General features: G+C 40.1%; 2 pseudogenes; both read right to left on the bottom strand.

The window, feature by feature from the left end:
• Positions 1–6,427: 6,427 nt before the first annotated feature.
• LOC116738952 lies at positions 6,428–7,353 on the bottom strand (annotated as a pseudogene).
• Positions 7,354–20,630: 13,277 nt separating this feature from the next.
• Positions 20,631–23,919, bottom strand: LOC116765007 (annotated as a pseudogene).
• Between the last annotated feature and the right edge of the window lie 1,767 nt (positions 23,920–25,686).

The raw sequence follows: 25,686 nt of genomic DNA, 5'->3' as shown, positions 1-25,686 counted from the left end.
GAAGACTCAGCTGTGGCTTCACAGCTTCTCTCTTAGAAGGGGCTCAGCAGATAAAACCCAATACTAAACAGAACGAGAACTTTACTGATTATTAGATGGGAAAATTCCATTGTTTTTTCATTAAGGGAATGGTTTCTGGGCAGTTACATCTGGATTATTTGGGTTTTGTAGGATTTTTATCTGTTATAGCAGCATGATATTTCGTGTCTCTGTGATTTAGGTTTAAAACCCCATACACCCAAATCCAAAATACTTTCTCACGTCCTTAATCTCACGTCCTTAATTCTTTCAGGGAATCCTCTTGGGTAGAAATGTTGGTACACATAAACTGGCTTGAGGTGCTCCAAAGAGAGCTGATAAACACACATTAAATGTGAGAAATGTTGGCAATGCTAATTTACCAAGAGGTTGTGTTCCACAGTTGTGCTTATAAGCTGATTATTTTTGGACACCCAACAGAATTATCCCATAGAAATTATGTATCTGATAGTGGCTGGCTTCTAAAGTGAAATTTGTAGAGTCCTTTTTCACCCATTTTCTACAAGCAAATGAGTATTATTATAATGAAAATCATAGTAGCTATCTAAAATTCCGGACCCTATATCTATGACAAAAAGGAATTCTCAGTTGTGACTAGGAACACATACCACCCTTTCTGCCACAGAATTAGGAAGTCTCTTGCTCTTCCAGGGGTCACGTGCTGAACCATGTTCAGGCAACAGCCGCTGCTAACACGGCAGTGTGATTTCCCCTTGATCCAGGACCAGACTGGTGAGGGGATGAGGGAACCAAGAGGCTCACTGATGGGCACTAATAATTGTTAATGAGCTACATTTATATAAACCACTTCTCTTTATTTGAATATTTGAATGAAAGAAGAAAACTCTAGTATAGCTCAATTATCCATATTATGTCCTGCACTGAGAACCAAGATATGTAGGTGATTTCTAAGTCAGATATCGATAAGGGAGTGACGGGTAGAAATGTATTCCTTTGTACTTAAGTTCATTTTTCAAGATCTTTATTTTCCTATGCATTTCAGATCCTAAAGATGCCCACAGTTGGATGATAGGAATTACTGATTCATTCATTCATTCACTCAACTAACAGTTTATTGAGTAACTAGTACATGCCAGGCACTATTCTAGGTGCTTTGAATTCGGTCCTGAGCAACAGCAAGAACGAAAGACAAAAGGCATCCCCTGTGGAGTTTACGTTCAAGTGCAAGGAAACAGACAGCAAACAACAAACATGAGACTTCTTTTCGCACGTTAGAAGGAATAACAACTATGAAAAACAGAGAACCAGATGAGAGGGATTATTGAAGTACCGTTCTTTGATAGATTTCCAGTATAGAAGGAAATAAGCTTTTTTATTTATTTAAAGACTTTTAAAAAATAAATTTATTATTTATTTATTTATTTTTGGCTGCGTTGGGTCTTCGTTGCTGTGTGCGGGCTTTCTCTAGTTGCGTTGAGTGGGGGCTACTCTTTGTTGCGGTGCATGGGCTTCTCATTGCGGTGGCTTCTCTCGTTGCGGATCATGGGCTCTAGGTGCGCGGGCTTCAGTAGTTGTGGCACGCGGGCTCACTAGTTGTGGCTCACGGCCCTAGAGCGCAGGCTCAGTAGTTGTGGCACACGGGCTGTGGGATCTTCCCGGGCCAGGGATCGAACCCGTGTCCCCTGCGTTGGCAGGCAGATTCCTAACCACTGCGCCACCAGGGAAGTCCAAGCTTTTTTATTTTTATTTTTTAAATTCAGACCTTCTCTTGGAAGGTTCTAGCTCTGGCATTTGACAAGGCTCTTGGAGAGGTGTGGGGTGATGTTCACTGCTGTGTCATTCTTTTATTCTTTTATCCTTTCTGTCTTAACAGCAGTCTGTATACTTTTCAGATACAGTATCTACCATATTGCATTGTAGCTGCTTGTGGTTTTTAATCTCCTGCTAGATTATGCATGGTAACATCATAGGGCATGCTTCTCAAGAACATATCCCTGTAATAATACTGCTAGTAATAATCATAGTTGTTATACATCTTACTGAATGCTTTCTACGCGCTAAGTGTATTATGCCACCCTAAGTAGAAAGTGATATCATGCTTCAGAGAACATATTCTCAGACTGCAGAACTGTCACGGACAGAGCTGATTGTTGAACCGAGTTCTGTTAGCATCAGCCTCTGTACCCCTCTGGTGCCTAACCCAGTGCCTGGCATTTGGTTGGCATCCAAGAAATATGGAGTGAAATGGGAATCAAGTAAGTGACCATATTGTGAAGCTGATAACTCTCAGAAATGTGTCTCCAGCTGCCTACAAGATATATACCCTCTTGTTTTCAGTTGTTTCACTGGACAGCCTAGCTGGCCCAGGAGGTGGTTATTTGGAAATTTCTCGAAATGACCCTTGTTTTATTTTTCTTGAATTCCTTCCTTCTGTTTCCACTCATCTCGTTTGTGGAGACCTTGACGGAAATAGAAATACTTCTGCTAAAATCATAACCCTGTAGTGTGAAGGTAAAGCTTTTTGTTCTGTAATGTCTGTTATATGAAGGAATGTCCACATAACCTTTTTCTGAGTTTTATCTTGCTGCTGACTGGTGCCTGCTCTGATGGGTTCTTTCAGGACGTAGGTGTTTCAATGGCACCAGGAAGCAAGGGCCTCAGTACATTGTGTTTGGCTCACCTTCCACTTTCCACCTGCCTCTTCCCACTTGTCAGAGAAATTTTGTATGACAGAGGTGAGTCTCTGCGGAACCTTCTGAGGGTGGGACCATCTGCTTGCTCCGGAGAAAGTCAGTTCCTTCTTTCCAGGAGACGATCTGTCAGCTGTAGGAGAAACGTTAGCTTCTTTTTTTTTTTTGATCTTTTAACATCTTTATTGGAGTATAATTGCTTTACAATGGTGTGTTAGTTTCTGCTTTATAATAAAGTGAATCAGCTATACGTATACATATATCCCCATATCTCCTCCCTCTTACGTCTCCCTCCACCCTCCCTATCCCACCCCTCTAGGTGGTCACAAAGCACCGAGCTGATCTCCCTGTGCTATGCGGCCGCTTCCCACTGGCTATCTATTTTACATTTGGTAGCGTATATATGTCCATGCCACTCTCTCACTTGGTCCCAGCTTACCCTTCCCCCTCCCCATGTCCTCAAGTCCATTCTCTACGTCTGCATCTTTACTTCTGTCCTACCCCTAGCTTCCGCTTCCCATCGAGTAAGCTATTGGAAAGGACATTTAGAGCATCCCTCCAAGACAAAGCAGCACACGCACAGGTGACACCGGCAATAAAGACAATTTAGGGAACACAGTGAACGAACCTGACACACCTTTGGCAACATTCAGATAAGGACTTTGATGGCAAGTGGGAAAAAAAAGATGTTAGATTGTCCTGCTAAGAAATCCCAGCAGAAGAGTGCTCGTTGGCTGTTGGGATTCTTTGCGATTGAGACTGATGGAATTAAACACTTCAGTCTGTTTAAACAGACATGGATAAATGAACACTGTTGTATCCTGAACTCAAGTGCAAGGTAATTCAAGTGGCCTATAAAATACTAGCATGCTGCTGTAGTTTTTTTTTTAGCTTTACTTTTTTAAGAAAAAGGCAAGTTGACTGTATAAGCATCTCTATCTCAAATAAATATTGGTATGGGATGTTTGGCTCATGTAAGTTATCAGAAGCTGAAATGAAGATGGATACACGTCAAACTGGTAGAACAGTGAGCACCCTTTATAAAGTCCCTCCTGCCATAGTGTCACAGAAAACAAATGCATTTTATAAGTGCAGTGTCTTCCATCTTTCTTTGCGTGTTTCTACATGTATTATTTCTGCCGCTTTTGTTTGGGATTGCTTTACGTTCCTTATGTAAAATAAATTTGAGTGTTGAATTGCCTAGGGCATAAACTTAGTGAAAGTTCTAGGAAGGTGCTAGTAAAAGTAATGTATTAATAGTAATACATTAATTTCTTGAAGACAGGAAATATATGGCCAAAGGCTTGGCAAGTTTTCAATCTACGAGTGTCCTACATTGAAATTGAAATTCAGTTTTTTTGATATTAGACACGTTCTTAAAATTGTATACACATGTATGGAGTGCACATGACTCAAAACGTTTTATTAGAACTTATATCATTGAAATTGAGTCGTCTGCCTCACACAGTCATATATGTTTAGGTGTAAAATGGAAGGATAACTAATCTTTTCTACGATTTTTTTTTTTTTGTGGTACGCGGGCCTCTCACTGTTGTGGCCTCTCCCGTTGCGGAGCACAGGCTCCGGACGCGCAGGCTCAGTGGCCATGGCTCACGGGCCCAGCCGCTCCGCGGCACGTGGAATCTTCCCGGACCGGGGCACGAACCCGTGTCCCCTGCATCGGCAGGCAGACTCTCAACCACTGCGCCACCAGGGAAGCCCTCTAAGATATTTTATTCCATCTGCCTGGAATTTTGCTCCCTCCCTCCTCCCAACTTGTTTTGCACATGACTGTTTTTTTTTCTCATTAATGCCACTCTTTCCCACCATTTGCAAAGTAGTTCAACTTATCACCATATTCTTTTCCCAGCATCCTGGTTAGCACAGAGATTCTTAATAAATATTTGTCAAATATTGCTTCCTAATAAATATTTATCCAAAGGATGAATGTGAATGAAGTTCTCAATGGCTTAACTTTTTTTTTGTAATAATGAGGCATCTTTGAACCATTATTTACTTCACGTACCACCTGACGTCAAACTGATAAACAAAACCAAGATCATACAGCATGACTTGTTCCATTAGTTATTGTTAACTGTTCAGTTATTCAGTAATTCTGAAAAATGAGAAAGAGGTTGAAAACATTATCCTTGCATTCAAGCATCTCGCTTGGCTAGAATGTTCCAAGAGATTTGATTACTTTCCCTATAAGGTTGCATTAAATATCTTTGTCAATGTTTCAGTTCATCGAGATTCTTCATAAAATTTCAGAAAGGAACCAGTCCATCTGTTCCTAGAGCACTGTCATTCCTTGGCAATTTTAGTGGATTTTCCTCTTGGCTGCTTTATCGTTGTTTTGGAAAACTTGTTTTTCTTCTGAGTCCTGGCAGTGTGAATGGAGAAAACCAACGTCTTCCTTCCATTGTTAGTGATTTCTCCTTTGTTTCCGAAAGATAAATCGAGCCTTCTATGATGGTTTATAAATTTTTGATGATGTTACCTAAACACTTTATTGGTATAAATAGGATTTTGATTGAGCAGGAGTTGTAAGTGCTTTACTTAAACATATCCATTATTGGACCCCATGAAGAGTTTAAGCCCATGGGATATTTGTCTTTCTCTGTCTGAGTTACTAGGTCCATCCATGTTGCCACAAATGGCATCATGTAGTTGTTTTTTTTAAAAAATTTTATGGCTGAGTCATATTCCATTGTATGTTCATACCACATGTCAGTCATTTTTTAAAAAAATTTATTTTAGGCTGCATTGGGTCTTTGTTGCTGTGTGCAGGCTTTCTCTAGTTGTGGCAAGTGGGGGCTACTCTTCGTTGCTGTGTGCAGGCTTCTCATTGCATTGGCTTCTCTTGTTGTGGAGCACGGGCTTCAGTAGTTGTGGTACGTGGGCTCAGTAGTTGTGGCTTGCAGGCTCTAGAGCTCAGGCTCAGTAGTTGTGGCGCATGGGCTTAGTTGCTCCGTGGCATGTGGGATCTTCCCGGACGAGGGCTTGAACCTCTGTCCCCTGCATTGGTAGGCGGATTCTTAACCACTGTGCCACCAGGGAAGCCCCCCCACCCCCGCCTTTATTTTTGTTTAAAATGGAAAGTTCATTTGCTCAGTACACCAAATAGAATGCAAGTACTGTCATGATAAATATACAGAAATATGCAAATCAACATAAAATAGTAATTTAGTTTAAATGAAGGGAAATCTCTTTAAATGTTATGACAACGTACTCCTAAAAATCTTTCTTTCAGTTAATTATACATTTCAATAAAATAAACGGTAATGAATTAAGTGGAAGTTAGCTTGTGAATTTTTCTTAAAAATAAAAATCCAACCCTATTTATCCATGTCAGTTAAACACTCTAACTAAAATTTCCAAGTAAGTGCAAAAGTAGATGGAGTTAGCTATCTTTTTTGCTTGAACAGTTCCAAGGAAAATGGTTCCTACAAATACAGCAGGCAAACTGTTACGACCGACCGATCTAGAACATAGTGTTGAACTAATTTCGGTCTGAAGTTGTGCTAAATGCTCATCATTAGTATGGCACAGTTTGGTCCATGGTATGGTTTAATGCCAAGACAGATCCCAATTTGTTACAGAAACACATAGATTACTGTTGCTTTTTTTGGTTTTATTTTATGTGTGTGTGTGTGTGTGTGTGTGTGTGTGTATATATATATTTTTTTAAGTCAGGTATACTTCCACATACAAAGGCAGGTTTTCCCAGGAGGAATTTACAGAAAGTAGTCTGGGGTGCTGTGGATCACATGAGGCTCTCCATGATGAGGTGCTGGGTCAAACTAAAGGAAGGAACATTTCAAAGTGTCATCTGATTCCACGATAGCAGCCTGGTTCCCACAAGGATAACAGTAATTGGATGCGCTGAAAATGGTAACCACGTTCCGATTGTGACACCAGTTGTATCCCTCCGTTACAAGGTGGTGAGCACAAGAAACCAGTGTGAGACCACTGGCATGGTTAAATGTTTCAGAAATATCTTGTCCAAATGTGTAGCCAGCCCCGAGTGGTGAAATGCCCCACCCACCATGGTCATCTGGATCTGACCATTACAGATCACACATTGGGCCCTCATGTGGAACTTCTTGTAAACGATCCAGGGCTCTTACATGATCCAGTGTATCTATGGATGGGGAGAGGCCACCATGGAGGCAGAATATCTGTCCATCTACTGAAGCTGTAAGTGGCAGATAAACAGATCTGTAAAATATTTCCAAACATCGGCATTTCCATACTTTCGCAGACATTCATCATAAAAGCCATGTACTTGGGTAACTTGTCGGCTTTCGTGGTTTCCTCTCAATATTGTAGTATGTTCTGGATAACACACGTTTAATGCCACAAGAAGAGTCACAGTCTCCACAGAATAATAACCTCTGTCTCCATAGTCACCCATGAATAGATAGTTTGTATCTGGTGATTTCCCACCAATTTTAAAGAGTTCCACAAGGTCATGGAATTGACCATGCACATCTCGACAGATGGTAACAGGACAATGGACCTCTTGCACGTTTGATTCTTTTGTTAAAATTTCCTTAGCCTTTTCGCACAGCGTCTGCACCTGGTTCTCGCTAAGTACTTTACACTTGTTCAGGTGCTCGACCCACTGGTCCAGCTCCTTGGTGAACGCCTTGTCGTCCATGGTGGCCCGAGTCCCTCCCCTGCTGCCCCTGCCCTGGGCACCGGTCCCCTCGCCCAGCGCCACCGCCGCCGCCAGCTCCCACATATCAGTCATATGTGGAATCTAATTTTTTAAAAAATGATATAAATGAACTTATTTACAAAATAGAAACAGAGTCACAGATTTCTAAAACAAACTTACAGTTACCAAAGGGGAAACATGGTGGGCAGGGATAAATTAGGAGCTTGGGAGTAACATACACACACTACTAAATGTGAAATAGATAACTAAAAAGGACCTGCTGTATAGCACAGGGAGCTCTACCCAATATTCTGTAATAACCTATATGGGAAAAGAATCTGAAAAAGAATGAATATATGCATAACTAAATCACTTTCCTGTATGCCTGAAACGAACACAACATTGTAAATCAACTATAGTCCAATAAAATTTAAAAAAATATGTTAATGAAAAAAAAAAAGAGTTTAAGCCCCTAGGTTTAAAGAGAGAAGCCAGCTTCCTTTCAGAAAGATACCCCAAACAGAACTAGTTTGTCATCATTTAACTTTACATCCCCACATAGCAGTAATTCTCAACCTTGTGTAGGCATTGGAAACATCTAGGGAACTTTGAAAACATACCGATCTCAGGCTCTGTCCTAGACCACCTCATCTTCACCTGTAGGGTGGGTTCAGGTGTGAGCATTTACAAAGCTTGCCAGATGATTCTAGGGCACGTCTAGGGATGAGAACTGAGGGCCCATGACACTGGTTCTCAAAGTATGGTCTCTGGACCAGCAGCATCGCATCATCTGGGAACTTGTCAGAGATGCAAATACTTGGGCCCAGCTCGGACTCACTGAATCAGCAGTTCTGGAGGTGGGGCTCAGAAGCCGCATTTCAACAAGCTCTCCAGATGATTATCACCCACGTTAACATTTCAGAACGATTGGCCTTTAGGTTCCTACCTCCAGCCAAATACTTACGTTTGTATGTCTCTGCCGAGAGTTCCCAGGCAATCACGCTTGGGAATTGCTACTTTCCATGGAGGGAAAAACATGCAACATCACTGCTTGAAACAAGGGATTGTTGCTCGAGTTTCCCTAACTTGGCCATGTTCGCCTGCTTTCCAGACCACTTCTCTGGGAGCTTTCCACCCTTGCCTACTTTCTAGAAATGTTTCTGTGAGCTTCTGACTTTCTCCTCGCTCCCAAAGTCATCTTGCATGTTTTGAGCTTCTGGGCTGCTTGTTCTGGCCACCTTTCCTGGAGTTTGCTGGTTTCTAGCCACCTAGCTGTGTGTGTCTGTGTGTCCATCTACTTGGCTCTGACGCATATGAGCCCCTCCCAGCTCTTCTGCATTGCAAGCCTGTCCGCAGCTTCCCTGGTTGTACTTCCTGTCTCCGTGACCTGCCGCTATCCAGGCTCTGGGTGCAAGTTTAATCTTTTCATGTTTGGGGAGAGGGAAGTGAAACAAAGACTTCAGAATTGAAGCAGCTAGCTTTCATCTCTCCAGAATGAGATTTTTGTTGAGTGATTTTATGACTGTGATTAAAGAGTTACGTATTTGTAGAACGTCTGGATCGATTGCATTCAAATATACCCAAACTCTTTTCAGAGTTCAGTGATGGATGCAGCTGAAACCTGGTGATTTTCCATCAGTGCCCTCCCTCCTTTGATGTGGGGATTGAGAGATGACTGACTGCCCTGACCTCTTTTGTGACCATTTGAACTTTATCGACTTGGGAACTTCTCTTCTACCTTGTCCATTGTTTGCTGGGATTGTGGGATTTATCTTTCCAGACCCCCTAGTCCTTCCCTTTTCATTTTACGAGAATACATTTCCATTATTCTGAAGTTTATGTCAGTGTTTTTATGTGACTGTATTTTTTGTTGCATGTACATTATCTTCCTAGTTACCGCTCAAGTCCGAAACCTGGGCGATTTCTGAGGTAGCTTTCAGGTGAGTGAAAAGAGAAATGGCTTCTATTTTGACTTCTTCATATCCATTCGTAAATTTTACTAACCGCCCACCTTTATTCTCTGTTATTCTGTAACAGCCGACCTATTATTCTCACAAATCAACTTCCCTTCCACAAGCCAGCAACCTCCAGCCTGCCTGGTCTCTTCACTGTCTATTTTTCTTTGCTAATCCAAGAGCCTCCTTTCCTGCTCATTCTGTTTTCCTATTCACCCTCCTCCAAACAATCCTCTGAAGTTATATTAGATAAATCCTTTTGAAATGTTTCTTTTAGCTGAATTTCCAAATTAATTTGTTTGATGTCTTGCCCTCGTGACCTATTAGATGAAGTTCAACTCTGCAGTATGGCATTTAAGGTCTCTTATGACCTGGTCAGGTATACTTTCCCAGCCGTAACTCTTTAATTTGTAATTTTTTTTTTTTTTTTTTTTTTTGTTTTTTTTTTTTTTGTTTTTTCCGGTACGCGGGCCTCTCACTGTTGTGGCCTCTCCCATTGCGGTGCACAGGCTCCGGACGCGCAGGCTCAGCGGCCATGGCTCACGGGCCCAGCCGCTCCGCGGCATGTGGGATCTTCCCGGACCGGGGCACGAACCCGCGTCTCCTGCATCTGCAGGCAGACTCTCAACCACTGTGCCACCAGGGAAGCCCTAATTTGTAATTTTTATACAATTTTAAGGTTATTTTCTATTTACAGTTATCACAAAATATTGGCTGTATTGCCCGTGTTGTACAATACATCCTTGAGCCCATCTTACACCCAGTGGTTTGTGCCTCCCCTCCCCCACCCCTATATTGCCCCTCCCCCATCTCCCCACTGGTAACCACTAGTTTGTTCTCCTTATCTGTGAATCTGCTTCTTTTTTTGTTATATTCACTATTTTGTGGACTTTTTTAGATTCAACATATAAGTGATATCATACAGTATTTGTCTTTCTCTGTCTGACTTACTTCACTTAGCATAATGCCTTCCAAGTCCATCCATGTTGCTGCAAATGGCAACATTTCATTCTTTTTTATGGCTGAGTCATATTCCATCACTATATATATATATATATATATATATATATAGAGAGAGAGAGAGAGAGAGAGAGAGAGAGACACACACACACACACACACACACACACACACACACACACACACACACACACACACACATATACATCTTCTTTATCCAGTCTTCTGTCGATGGACATTTAGGTTGTTTCCATGTCTTGGCAATTGTAAATAGTGCTGCTATGAACATTGAGGTGAATGTATCTTCTTGAATTAGTGTTTTTGGTTTTTTCAGATACATACCCAGAAGTGGGATTGCTGAGTCATATGGTGGCTCTATTTTTAGTTTTTTGAGAAACCTCCATTCAGTTCTCCATAGTATCTCAGTCTTAACTCTCAATCCTCCACCTCATGTATGTAGTTGTATGCTTCAGGCTGCCTTATATGTAATTCCTCAAATCATGTTATCTCTTATCACGTTTCTGTCTCTGTGTGGCCTCTGTGGTTTCCTCGTCTTGGTATGCCCTTACTTACTTTTCTGCCTGGCAGACATCTAAGCATTGCTCAGGGTGGCTCAAGTTTCCCTCCCACAGCTCCCCGGGAAGTTTTACACACCACTTCCTCTGCTTCCAACAGTATCTTACGTGTACTTACTACACATAGTGTAAGACTTTGCCGCCATGCTGGTCTCTTCATGAGCTGGTTGAGAAGAACTGACTTCTTGCAGGACCAACAGGAGAAACATTCATCCCCCAGATAAGTGGAGAATTGGGAACACCAGACGATGCTGTTGGAACAAATGGAAAGCATGTGGGTCCCAGGGTGGGTGAACTGGGTGATGGAGGCCCAGTGGTATGAGAGTGATGTGCAGACTATTTCTATAATCTGGACAGATTCAGGAAAAATGAGGGTTTGGGAAGAAAGTTCAAAAACCAGATTATAGCTCAAAAACCAAAGTGAGAGAGAGGAAGAGTTAGCGTGACTGTTATCCTTTCTTGCTTAGCCAGTCACTCACTACAAAACTTAGTGATACAAAAAAACCATTTTATCACGCTGACAGATTCTGTGAGTCAAGAATTCAGACAGGACATAACACACTTGTTGGAGAGACGTGTGTAGATGAGCGTCTGTGACATAAAGCAGCAGAGGAAAATGCTGTTGTATAGGGACATGACGCTTTGGGGGGAAGGCACCTGCTCTAATTCCTAAAACAGAAAATAGGATGGAGAAGATGATGGCAGAGATACCTTTGGGGTTGGGCTCTGGGGGAGACGTCTCATAGCCAGGCGCAAGTTCAAGGGCTGGGTGAGGAAACAAAATGGGTAAACGTGTTTAGATAGTGGTGAATAATTTGTGATGGTTGGAATGAAAGGTGTGTGGCAAGATACACATTGTAGAGAAGCTTTGGGACATAAACTAAAGAGCTTAATGTTATTTATTATTATATATAGCAGAGGATCATTGACTTTGTTGTTTTCTCTTTAGCAGAGCTCACTTTCTAGAACCCAACCAGACTTTGATACTAGCATATACTAGAAATGTCTGAAGAAGGAATAGGTGAGTCAAGTAGGTGGGTGTAGGGGTTTGTGTCGCCAGATCTCTAACAAGTAAGATGCTTTCAGGTTCTGTCGCGATTATAGACTAAATTGTCAAAGAGATAAAGAGTATCGTTGCCCTTGGCTCACCAGGGATCTTTCAGAATAGGTACTTAGTTGGTTGTGACAGGGAAGGAAGGTCTGTGAGGGCTGCCGTATTTACAGTGGCTAGAATAATGTCTAGTATATTTATAAAAATCAGAATAACAAATGAAAATGAGAATTTTTGTACGCGTCTCAATCAGTCTATGGACCCATTTTCCTTTAACCTCTTCAAAAACAAGGTATTCCTGGTGGAACTTCGTGGTTTTCAGAAGTTTGGGTTTGGTGCTTGATTTCTACAAGTTATTTGAATACTTTTTGTTAACGGTTGATTATTAGGTAAAAAAGTTGTTCCCAAGAGGAAGCTTAAATTAGGTAGAATTATACTATGCGGGAACAGAAAATGTTTCCAGAGAGCTTTGACCCACTTCTGGTGCTTTATTACAGATGAATAAGTTGAGGTCTAGAGAAGTTAAGTGACTTTAACCACAGTCATCTAACTGGTAAATGTTGAAGCCAAGAATAGGAGTTGACTTCTAATTGACGATTGGTATTATTTCCATTGTGTAAAGCTGCACGCCACTTTGGTTTTCAAGTCAAATCTTAGCTTGAACTGTAGGAGAAAAAAAATCTCCATCTGGCTCTGCTAAATTCCCAGAGGAAAATTTAAATCCTAGGGTGGCAGAACTCAGGAACGGAGAGGAAATTAACATTGTCTTTAGTTAAATAAGTGAGTGTTTAGAAAAGACACATGCGGACACGTGTACATTTTTCTTGCGTGTTTGTTTTCAAGAATTAAATTCAGGTAGACTGGACACTGCCTAAGGTAGAAGGCTTGGAGATTTATACAATTATAAGAATATTCTGTAGAAAAGCCCCAAGAGATTGTTCCTTACGACCTGTATTTTCAGGTTGAAAGAAGAAGATCCTCAGAGAGATTAAGTGACATGTCCAAGGTCACAGAACAATGAGTGACTCTTTCAGAAATGGAAACCAGAACTCTTAATTTGGGAGAAGTGAATATTGCTTTTCAGGTACAAAATGTGTAGCCTTAAAGGAAATATTTGGGTTTAAAGTGGTGTATTTAAAAAATATTTTAATCGTTAAATGTCTGTTTATAATATGAAACATAACAGCTTAACACATCCCACAAACATGACGTCCACGAACAGGAAGAGCCTCATCACCAGCCATGAGATGCTCCCCATGCCCTCAGCTTCCTACATTCGGTCCCCATCCTCCATCCTCCACAGTGAACTACTCTGTGGGGCTTTCCTCTCTGTATTCTCTGTTCTTTATTCCTTGACCATTATATGCATTATTGCTAAAAATCTATTTCTTAAAAATTGTGCTTGCTTTTGAACGTGATCAAAATGACAGCAAAGTGTTCGTATTCTTCTGCACCTTGCTTTTTCTATCCAGCGGTATGCTCTGAAGATCCGGCCACACTGACGGGCATGGTCAGTCTATTGCAGTGATGTGCAAACTCCAGCTATTCACAGTTCATTCATCTCTTCTCTCATTTTTGTGTATTTGGTTTATTTGACAGTCGCTTTTGTTTGTTTGTTTTTGCTGTCACCAACCAGGCTGCCACAGACGTTCTTAGGCATGTCTCGTGATAAATCTCTGGGAAAGGCTGGGCTGGGCAGTGTCCCACCTTTTCAAGATGATGCCCAGCTGTTTTGTAAAGTGGCTGTGCCACTTGGGACTCCCACCAGTGGCATCTCAGAGTCCCCAGTGTTCTAAGTCCTTGCCAACACTTAGTGTCACCAGCCTTCTTAATTTTTGCCAATCTGGTGGGTGGATATTAGCATTCAAAGGGGGTTTTTATTGTGATTTGGGGTCTAATATTTTTCTGTTAGAAATAAATGGACAATATTGCAAGGGGATGTCAGAATAAGACATTTTATAAATACTCACTTTAGGCAAAATGACTAAGAAAAACAACACAGTCACATGAAGAAAGTATAAAATGCGAGAAGAGAGATATTTTCGCACATTTAGCGTGATGGGTGTTAATATATTCAGCAATCACACTTTCATGTTCGTTAATATTTAATGATAATCTTGAATTAATTAAGTGAAGTTCAATTTATTCATAGTTATTCATTTTATCCTGATGTTTTAACTCATCCTGGAAGAGAATATAGTAAGGTGGGATTTATATATATATATATATATATATATATATATACACACACACACACATTAACATTTATATATATGTAAATGACTCAGGATGAAATCATATACTGACCTGAATAGATTACATTGCAAGGTTTACAGAAGTAATAACACTGTAACTCTTTGGGCTGTTTTGAGATTTTCACCGTTTAATTTTTTTAAAACCCTCTTAGATCCTTGGTTGAAAAGTGTCCTTATTATGTGACATTTGATGACCCCAGTGATGTGACCCAGGTTCTCTTGGTTCATGTTATAGACTGTTTTCTACCCCAGTGGGATCTGATCAGGTAGCACCAACTTCCTGTTTTAATGTGATGGTAAAATTATGGAATCCCTGGTACCCAGTTCTACCCTCCACTGATCAAGTAAGAGCACTTTTTGCTATAATAACTTGTTACCAAAGGTAGATGATCAAACTCAGAGAAGTGGAACATCTTTTGATAAAGATCCAATAAATGCCCAAAGTTAAATGAGTTTTAATAAATGTCTCCCTCTATGAGCACAGATCTGCACAGTTTATATTCCTGTTTGACAGAAAAGGTCCTCTTTGTATTGTGAAGTTATTTTGTAATAAGACATTGAGCATGGACACAATGCGGTCACTTCAGGTGTTACGATCGCCTTAAGGATTTGGGATGGTTACCTAGCAAGAATCAGAAGGGGCAGAGTTAGGAGACCAAGCTTATTTTAGGATCCACTCGGAGCTCAGCGTTTAACCTGGGACCATCCTAGAGTTTCTAAAGCAATGGACCCAAGCAGCAGATGGTTTTTCTATCTGAAGTTGGATTGAACAGGCATAGGCATGCTGGATTCCCACCCACCCCTCCTACTCTCTTTTTTTTTTTAATTTTTTTTTTTTTGTGGTACGCGGGCCTCTCGGTGTTGTGGCCTCTCCCGTTGCGGAGCACAGGCTCCGGACGCGCAGGCTCAGCAGCCATGGCTCACGGGCCCAGCTGCTCCGCGGCATGTGGGATCCTCCCGGACCGGGGCACGAACCCGTGTCCCCTGCATCGGCAGGTGGACTCGCAACCACCGCGCCACCAGGGGAGCCCCCCTCCTACTCTCTTTAGGTTGGGTCTCACCCTTTGATGGCAGCAAGGGACATGATCCAAATTTCAAGATGTGAAAATTGCCAGAAGCCATCCAACTGACCAAAGCCTCCGAAAGAATAAGCTCTCCTAATCCTAGCTGCCTTCATTGCATCTTGAGGCCTAGCAGAAAAGCTGGGGTGATGTGGATTCCCAGACACCTATCTTACTTATGTTGGCAGGTCTGCAGGATTCCAGAAGGTTCGGATTTGACAAGTTGAGTATAGCCAAGGGTGTCCCTTGGGGTTCTGTCCTTTGTTGATTGCATAACTCCCTTCCCAACTCCACCACCAACCTTCACCCAAGGTGGACCTCACCCATCTGCTTGTTGCTCTGTTCCCATTTTTTCTTTGCTTCCTCTGCATGTGGCCTGGCTCCATATGGTATCCCGAGCCTGGGAAAGCCGTCTCTGCTCCATTTGCTTAATTAGTCTCCAACTGTGTCTATGGCTCACCTTGTTCTTATGTTTACAAGATTATAAGAACCCTGAAACTTTCCCTTCCTAGTTTTCCTGCATCTTCAGGTATAACACCAAACTACAATTTCCCAAATCCACTACATCAAGGCATTCTGTTTCCACTAACTCAAAAATCTGTAATGATAGTTCTACAATCTATAATATAAACATTAATCATCTCATAATCCTTTCTCAACAAACGATCTTCTTAACCAAATACATTTTGTATACTTGTCATTTAATCTAATATCTTTCCTTTCTCATTGTATTTCCCTTCTGATTACTGCTACTCGGTATTCTCGAAAGTACCCAATCACATTTTGTTGGTTTTGCATGATTTCAGATCTAATTGAGGAGATAATGCATATGTAAAGGAAAACATAGCAATTTATTAATACCCAGAAAATTTACTGAGATCTTATTTTGTCCTAGGAAGATGATAGTTTGCCATGTGTGTGATGTGTATTATCATTTAATTCTTACAGTGGGTTACTGGTGCAGTAACGTTATTATCCCCACCTTACAGATACGGAAACTGAGCCATGTAATGGTCCATGATCACACAGGAAGTAGCTTGTGGAACCAGTAGAGAGAGGGCGCAAGTAGGAGATATCTGTCCACGTCCCAACATTCTTCATCTCTGGTCTCTACTTCTTTATCAATATGATACATGTTTCATCCTCTTTAAACCTTTTCTGAACAAGACAGGTCTTTTAATTTTTAAAACCTTTTTTTATGGAACTATAGTTGATTTACAATACTGTATTAGTTGCAGATGTACAGAGAAGTGGTTCAGTTTTATATATATATAATCTTTTTCAGATTCTTTTCCATGATAGGTTATTATAAGATACTGAATGTAGTTCCTGTGCTATACAGTAGGTCCTTGTTTTTATCTATTGTATACGTAGTGGTGTGTATCTGTTAATCCCCTACCCCTAATTTATCCCTCCCCTTTTCCCCTTAAGATGGGTCTTTTAAATAAATAAATCTGTTCCTTGGTCTGAGAGAACGGCAGAAAGTAGTATAAGAATTCAAAAGCAGAAGCAGTCACAGCCAGCACTTATATGTAAAAAGAGGCTTTCTGGACTCTAGCTCAAAGGCATGTGTAGGACAGGACTTTCAAATGCCTTATCAAGACCACTTGGGGCGAGACTTTGAAGTGGAAGACGTCTTCTCCCACAGTGGCCTCAAATCCGGCCATCCTGTTGTCCTACTTGTATTGGGGGTGTGGAGATGGAGTTAGGGTAATTGGGGGACCACAAAGGATCAGCAGTTTGTGTGCACGTAGAGTGTCAGTTGTGTTGTCACATGACCAACACGACCGTCATCCAGGCACCCTGCTGCTCTGAGAACCTGGATCTTATCTATGCTTCATCGGCTTCTGGGTGCTGTGATTTCCTTTTGCTATTACGTTTCCCTGGAAGTGAATATGATCTTATCCATTCTGCAGGAAAAATGCTGGGAATGCAGGATAAATGACTGATTTTATCCTTGAAATTACAAAGGTCCCTCTATCCCAGTGACTGTGATCACTTTTTCTTATCTTTATATCAAGTGTACATGAATTGAAATTTATATTTTAAAAAGTTGATAATGCTGAAACCGGGAAGATGGCATAACCAGCAGAAACAGAAGAGATGAATTCTAGCCAATGTGTGTTAATCTTTTACACTTTCTCTAAACTGGAATGAGGAACTTGGGGTCCTGAGATAGGGGATGCAGCATGTTATCAACTCAGTTGTCTATCTGGAGTGATGTAAAACTAGAAAGGAGGACAAGTTTGCCTAGGTTCCCTCCCCATCTGCAAGGATCCTACTGCATCCTTTTAAGACTCTCCACCAACCTTCACCGAGTGCCTCGTAAATAGATGTGGCTTCAAATTCTCTGCCCTTTGCTTCCCCAGGCAGCCATAAGATCTTCTCTGACCGTCTCCACTGACGTATTGTCCCCTGCCCTCAGGGTCCCTGCAGTGTGTCACCTTCCCAGGACATCTGTAAATATTGCTCTGGAACAGGCAACCTTTAAAGCATCTTCTGAACCGACAGAGTTGAAGCAGCTTTTCCATGATGAGTTTCTGTATTAGAAGCTCATTCAGGAAGCACTGAGTTCTCATCCAGAACAAACAGCGGTATGAATGAGCACATCTGCCCTGTTTTCTAGCAAATTCTGTTGAGAAGATATGAATTCGGAAAAATTTCTCTTAGATTGTTTGTGATGTGAGCGAAGTTGAATCATTTTATTACACTTTGTTGTACAAGGCTGAGGGTTCCAACCTACAGTACAATCTAGGAAAACCATTCCTGTAGCTTGATGTGAAAGACCTTGCACTTAGTAGGCAAACAGATGGCCCTAGTGAATTAAGAAAAAAATAGCTGCCTAATTACTGTCATAGTTAAATGAATTGTGAACTACTTCTCGCCTTAATATTGATGCAAGTGTTCTGCCAGTGAACATGGCACAACTTTCATTATTCATTTTATGAAGATCTACATAAAGTTCTCCATAAAAACTCTTAAGAGGACATTTTTTTTTTTTTTTTTTTTTTTTTTTTTTTTATGCTGTACGCGGGCCTCTCACTGTTGTGGCTTCTCCCGTTGCGGAGCACAGGCTCCGGACGCGCAGGCTCAGCGGCCATGGCTCACGGGCCCAGCCGCTCCGCGGCACGTGGGATCCTCCCCGACCGGGGCACGAACCCGCGTCCCCTGCATCGGCAGGCGGACTCGCAACCACTGCGCCACCAGGGAAGCCCAGAGGACATTTTTTTATTAATCAGTTTTCCAGATGAGGAAGCAAATACCTGTAGAAGTGAATATTTACTGGTTTTGGAAGAATTGGTGGGTCACATTTAATGATAGCAAAAGAGCAATTCCATGATATTTTTTTAGGTTTGAGCTATAAAGTATACTCTGTCCTAGTAGTGTATAAAAGATCACTCTTTTACGAGTTAGATATCAATCAAAATAAATCTTGAAAGATGCATTTTGTGGGCACTAACATCACTAATCATGATGCTTAAGAAGATCAGAGCCTCTTCCAGAAACAATTAAATTTTATAATTTATGTGTATAAGTTTGTAGATGTAATTCATTCAGTCTCATTTACCAAGCATACATACACATAATTGGCTTTTTAAAATGGCTTGTAGAGTATATTCACAGATATAGGCTAGTTTTTTCTTAAATAGTGAATGTTTACTACACTTAGGAATAAACGTTTTATTCTCACTTATTATATAAATAGATAATGCTAGTATTAGTATTTTTACTTAGGTGGCTCAAATTTCTTTCACATTTGGACTTTGTTATATTTAGAAAAAAGATATTTGGCTTTTATCCCCAAATTCATTTGTATATATTGTTTTATAGTTTTCTTTTTTATCTATCAAAAGATAGATATCTATCAAAAGAAAATTTATGGCTAATTTACCAGTGAAATTCTGAAACTGAGGGTTATAAATATATTTGAAGGAAAGTTAATATGTGTCTGATACATTAATTCACTTTTCAGTTATTTAAAAATATAAGTAAGCTCACTGAAGAAAAATTCAAAATTATAAATAAAATGATAAAATCCCAGTGATCCTATTAATATTAATATTTGTATGATCAACTCATTGAGATTATTTTAGATGTACCTTTTTATTTACTAAAATACCATACATGTCATTTAAAAAACTTTTTATTTGAGGATGTTGTGAATCCTTTTACATGCTATAAACATGGAGTTATATTACCAATTTTGATGGCTATACATGTCTGATTCAATATATATATGTATATATGCATGTGTATATATATATATATATATATATATATACACACACACACATAATTTAAATCCTATTTAAGCCCCTATTGTTGAGCATTTTAGGCTAAATCCAGGTTTTCTTTTCAAATAATAAAAAAGACAGTGGTGAACATACTTGCACATTCTATGAACCACATCTCTTTTGGGGATAAAGTTCTAAACTTGCAATTGTTTTGTTAAAGGCAATATACACATTTTCAAGCCTTTTTTTTTTTTTTAGCTTTGCCAAATTGTTTTCCAAAGAGATCATGCCAATTAACTTTCGTTAATAGTGTGTGAATATCCTTTCCCCAATCCCTTGCTAACAGTGAGTCTTATTATTTTATATTTTTGACAGAGTGCTTGTAGTGAGCTGAATGGTGGCCCCCCAAAAGATATGTCCACGTTCTAACTCCAGAACCTGTCAATAACACCTAAAATGGCAAAAGAATGAACATGGCCTTGTAATGCAAGGATGTGACTAAGTTAACAATCTTGAGAGAAGGAGTGTATTCTATATTATCTATCTGGGCCCTAAATGCAATCACATAAGAAAGAGGCAGAGGGAGTTTTGAGAGGGATACTGAGGAGGAGAAAATACTGGGAACACAGAGCAGAGATGCTGCCACAAGCCAAGGAGTGCTGACAACCGTTAGAATTTGGAAGAGGGAAGGAATAGATTCTCCCCTAGAAGCTCCCTGGGGAATGTGGCCCTTTCAGCACTTTGATTTCAGACTTCTGGCCTCCAGAAATGTGACGGTATACATTTCAGTTGTTTTAAGCCGTGAGGTGTGTGATGATTTGCTACAGCAGCCCCAGGAAGTCAGTCCAGTGCTGTACAGAATCCACTGTTTATGAAGAGGTATTATTACAGTTTGAAGGGAACATTTCTGAACCAAATTCTCAAACATCATCAGTAACCTGGTCAAGTTGCCACTTCATCTTTAATATCTGCTTATAATTCTCTCTTATCACCTCGGTTGTCTTCAGTAGGTACCAGAGCCTTGGGTTACCTCTTTGTCTCTGTCCACAACTAAGTTCTCCTCCCTCAGAAAGAATCACCCGTGCTTGAGATGTCAGTTACTTCTCTGCACTGAGACCTAAATTCTTCTTTCTTCTTCACATGTCACTGCTGAGGTGTGACTAGACAGTGGCTTTCTGGATAGCTTATTAGCACCTCCAAACCAGCGTACCTACTGCTAAACTCTCTGTCTTGCTCCGTGTACTGTATTGTCTATCGTGGTGATTCATACGTTTCTCCACCCAGATGTTTAAGCCAGAATCATGCGTCTTAATGATCACCTCCATGTGGAATCGCTCACAAGGCACTCTTGATAAGCATTCTTTTTTTTTTCTTTTGCGGTACGCGGGCCTCTCACTGTTGTGACCTCTCCCGTTGCGGAGCAAGAGGCTCCGGACGCGCAGGCTCAGCGGCCATGGCTCACGGGCCCAGCCGCTCCGCGGCATGTGGGATCTTCCCGGACCGGGGCACGAACCCGTGTCCCCTGCATCGGCAGGCGGACTCTCAACCACTGCGCCACGAGGGAAGCCCGATAAGCATTCTTAATATCCCTGTCCGTTCCATCTGGATTACGTGATGAGACACCACCATGTATCGTATCTGTCAGAGTTGCCATCTTCGTGCCTTGTACTGCCCCCGGCCCCAGACACCTAGTAAATATCCTAGTAAATATCCTGTATAGTGAAGCCAGAAACTTGTAACAAAAACTGGCTGTGTCACTTTGTCATTCAGCACCTCATTACAAGACAAAATATAAACTCTTAGGAATGACAAATGTGGTCTTTGCATCTCTTGTTCCTGCCATCATACCTACCTGTCTTTGGAAAACTGCTCTCTAATAATTTGAACCAACTGCAGCTTCCCAGTTTGCATGCCACAGCTTCCAGCTTTGCTCAAGCCATTCTGTCCTTGGAATGTCTCCTTTAATTTAGATAACTACTGACTCCTTAAACCTTGATAAGAGGTCTCCTATATCTGAGAAGCTTGCTTAATTCCCCCACTTTGGTATAGCGGCATTTCCCTGTGGTCCCAGTTTGATACTGGGAGTGGTAACTTTGATAAATCTGTTTGTCTCCCCATTAAATTGTGAGGTTCTTGAGGTTAAGGGCTGTTTGTCATTCTTATCTCCAGTTCTACCAAGATGTCTACTAATTATTAGAAATTAACAAAAAATTAGCTGATATATATTAAGTACTTAATTTATGCCAGACATTGTGCTAAGGGTTCTACATAACCACATCTAATCTTACGACACCCCCAGGAAGTTCCCTTCATTTTATAGGTGAGGAGTTTGATCCACTGAGAAGTTAAGCGAATTGCCTGATACACATTTAGTACAAAGTGGGCCCGTATTTGAATACTGGTGGTCTGACTTCAGAGTCATTTTTCTAATATAATCCTTTCAATACCATAAATTTCCTTCTAAGCATTGCTTTAGCTGCATCCCACAAAATTTGGTATGTTGGGCTTTCATTTCCTTTCAATTCAAAATATTTAAAATGTTCCCTGACATTTCCTATTTGGCTCATAGGTTATTTAGAGGATATACTTTATATTATTAATATTTTTTGTCCTTTACTGATACATTAGATTTATTTTATTTATTTTTTCCTTCATTTTGCTTTTATTATAGCATGTTTGCTTAATTTACAGCAAGCAGAAAATAAGCTGGATCTTGTTTTGATCCAAACATTGATGTTTTAAAGGTTGTACACAATATTGGTTAAAAAGAACATATAAAAATACCTTTCTAGAAGCTTCTATAAGAAAGAAAATACAAAGTTTAACGCCACAACTTTCCTCTTTGCTAGAACTGCAGACTACTGCTACAGTTTTAAATAGACTTTTTGTTGTTTAAACTATACGTCCAGGAAAATCTAAAAAAATTAAAGAAACGTGCATATAAATGATTGCATAGCAGAACATGAACATTAACTGCAAACAGTAAAGAAGTGAACGTTAGAAATACTATCAAATATACAAAGGTGCTAGAATCAATCCCTTAAACACATTCCACAAACAGTATTTAAAAACCATCTTTTGTTCTTTACAGGCAAGGCCTAGATTACTAAAACCAAAATTGAAAAAAGTAATCCTCTAAAAGGAATGGTTTTCCCACAACATTTCTTACTTATTATGCCTGTAAGCAAGCAATCTAAAATTTTTAAAGGTGCCAGCATTTATTCTGAAATGAGATTGGACACGTCAAGTCACTTTTTATTGCCCCCAAATGATCTCGTAGAGAGATGTTAGAAATTATAAAGAGTTAGGGTATTATTTTCATCAGGTTCTACATTGATAATCAAAAACTCAAGAGATGTGACTTTCTTAAAATTAATTTTTTCCAGAATTATTTTAAATCTCATGGCACCACAGAATCACTTAGAATGGGAGCGGTGTCTTTTAACTTGCCTCACATTAAATAAACTGAGGTGTGAAGAACAAGCCTCCTTCATAAACATATGGGCAAATTTTGATACAAATGCACACACCAAGTGCTTTTTTAAAAATTTTTTTGCGATACGCGGGCCTCTCACTGTTGTGGCCTCGTCCGTTGCGGAGCACAGGCTCCGGACGCACAGGCTCAGCGGCCATGGCTCACGGGCCCAGCCGCTCCGCGGCATGTGAGATCTTCCTGGACCGGGGCACGAACCCGTGTCCCCTGCATCGGCAGGTGGACTCCCAACCACTGCGCCACCAGGGAAGCCCCAGACTGTGATCTTGACTGAGATTTGGATCTAGGTGGTTCTTTTTTCCTTGATTCCTTTTCATGTCTTGAGCCAGACGTATAATGTGTTTTGGAATGTGTTTTAGCAGTGCCTCTAGTTTTGGTGTGAGATGCAGACCTAGAACGTGATTTAGCCTTCATTTCTTTCTTGGGCCGGGACTTGGACCGTGATCTTGAATTGGATTTGGATCTTGAAAAAGATAGATTTCGGTGTTTGAATCTATCATTGTCGGAATGGCTTATGCTACGCTGTGCTCTTCCAGTCAGTCTACTGTTTCTAGGACTATAAGATCTTCTATAGTTGTAATCAAAGGAAGGACTTCTTGATCTCCTTCTTTCAGTAACTTCGGCTTCTAGAACATCTGTATCTGTCATAATCGTCATAGAGTGAAGAGCTATACACATTCCTCCCTTCCTTGGCTTTCATCTGATTTGGAGTCTTTTGATCCCCCTGTGCAAATGTATTTCACTTTGGCGTCCACAAATCCATTTTCTGTCCAAATTATGTAAAACATCTTCTGCATCACGAACATCCTCAAACTGAACATATGCAAATCCTCTTGGATGGCGAGTGTAGGAATCAAGTGGAACATACACATCAACTATAGGACCATAACGACCGAATTCGTGTCGCAAATCTTCAGACCTGGTATCGTCCGCAAGTTCCTCACAAAGAGAGACGTGTTGGGGGGACGCAAGTACGGGGACATGACGGTGGCGTGAGTCTCAGCAGGGACACACTAAGGGACTCATCAAACCATCTGCACCTCCAGCGCCGGATCCTCAAGACACAGCCAGAGAGCTCCACGATGACCTATTTTATTTACTTTCTATGGAAGTGTAATTAATTTACAATGTTATGTTAGTTTCAAGCATACAGCAAAGTGATTCCATTATACAGATGAATACATATGTCTTCTTTTTCATATTCTTTTCCATTATAGGTTATTACAAGGTATCGAGTATAGTTCCCTGTTATATATAGTAGGTCCTACTTTATATTATTTTTATTGTTTCAAAATTTTAAGTTTTCTCAATAAGCCAGCACATAGTATACGTTGGTGAATGTTTCATGTGAAATTGAAGAGATTATGTGTTCTGCTGTTGTCCAGAGGGGTGTTCTGTAAATGTAAACAGAAATTATGTCAAATAAGTTGATTGCATTGTTTAGGTCTTCTGTGATCTTACTAATGTACTCTGTACTTGTTCTATCCCTTCAAGAAGAATGGTGAAGTCTTCAACTATAGTTGTGGATTTGTCTGTTTCTCTTTTCAGTTTTTGCTTCATGTATCTTGATGTTCTATTGTAAGGTGCATATGCATTTAGGATTGTTGTGTCTTTTTGGAGAATTAACCCCTTTATCATGCCACGATGTCCCTCTTTATGACTAATAATATTCCTTTTTCTGAAGTCTTTATCTGTTATTAATACAGCAACTTCAGCTTTCTTTTGGTGTTTACGTAGTTCATTTTTTTATTCTTTTTAAACTATCTGTATCTTTGAACTGTGTTTCTTGCAGACAGCATATATTTGGTTCTTATTTTTTACTATCTGTCTTTTAAGCTGCTTTCTATTTGTTCCATCTGTGGTTTCTTCTTTTTTCTTTTATTATATTCTCTAATAAACAGCATGTTTTATAATTTCATTTTACCTGTTATATTAGCTTCTTTATTCATTTGTGTTAATGTTTTAGTGTTTGCCCTATGATTTGCAATACACTACATCTTTAATTAATTAGAGCCACCCATCAGATGTCATTTTATCACTTCACACATGTTATGTAAGGTCTTTCAAGGCTCTTACAACAATATATTCTCTATTCCTCTCTTCCATCTTTTGTGCTTTTTTTCCCATAAATTTTACTTTTGCGTATGCTTTAAGCATACAATATGTTGCTACTATATTTTACTTTAGACAGTTTTATTTTCAATCAATTAAAAATAAGAAAAAAAGAATTTTATGTTATATTCACTGATTCCATTTTCAACACCATTTCTTTGTGTCAATCCAGATTTGTTTCCTCTCATATTCCTTCTGCCCGAAGAACTTCCCTTACCACTGTTTGTAGGGAAGGTCTGCTGGCAATGAATTATCTCAGTTTTTCTTTTTCTGAGAGTGTCTTTACTTCTTCATTTTTGAAAAATATTTTCACTGGGTGTAGAGTTTTGGGTTGACTTTTTTTTTCTCCTTCAGCACTGCATTGTCTTCTAGCTACAATAAGTCCACTGTAATTTTAATCTTTGTTCCTCTGCATAGAATGTGCCTTTTTCTATAGCTGCTGTCAAGATTTCCTTTTTTTTCTAAAGTGGAATTTGTTTTCTTTTTATCCTTCCTGTGTTCTCTGAATTTCTTGGATCTGTGTTTGCTTAGTGTCTGGGTTTTCTGTGTATGTGTGAATATTCTTTTTTTAAAATTTAATTTAATTTTTATTCTATATTGGAGTATAGTTGATTTACAATGTTGAGTTGCTTTCAGGT

The sequence above is a fragment of the Phocoena sinus genome, chromosome 14, assembly GCF_008692025.1.
Source record: "Phocoena sinus isolate mPhoSin1 chromosome 14, mPhoSin1.pri, whole genome shotgun sequence".
In the NCBI taxonomy this organism is placed as follows: Eukaryota; Metazoa; Chordata; class Mammalia; order Artiodactyla; family Phocoenidae; genus Phocoena; species Phocoena sinus.
The sequence above is the reverse complement of the archived record's forward strand: the minus strand, read 5'-3'. Positions and strand labels throughout refer to the sequence as shown.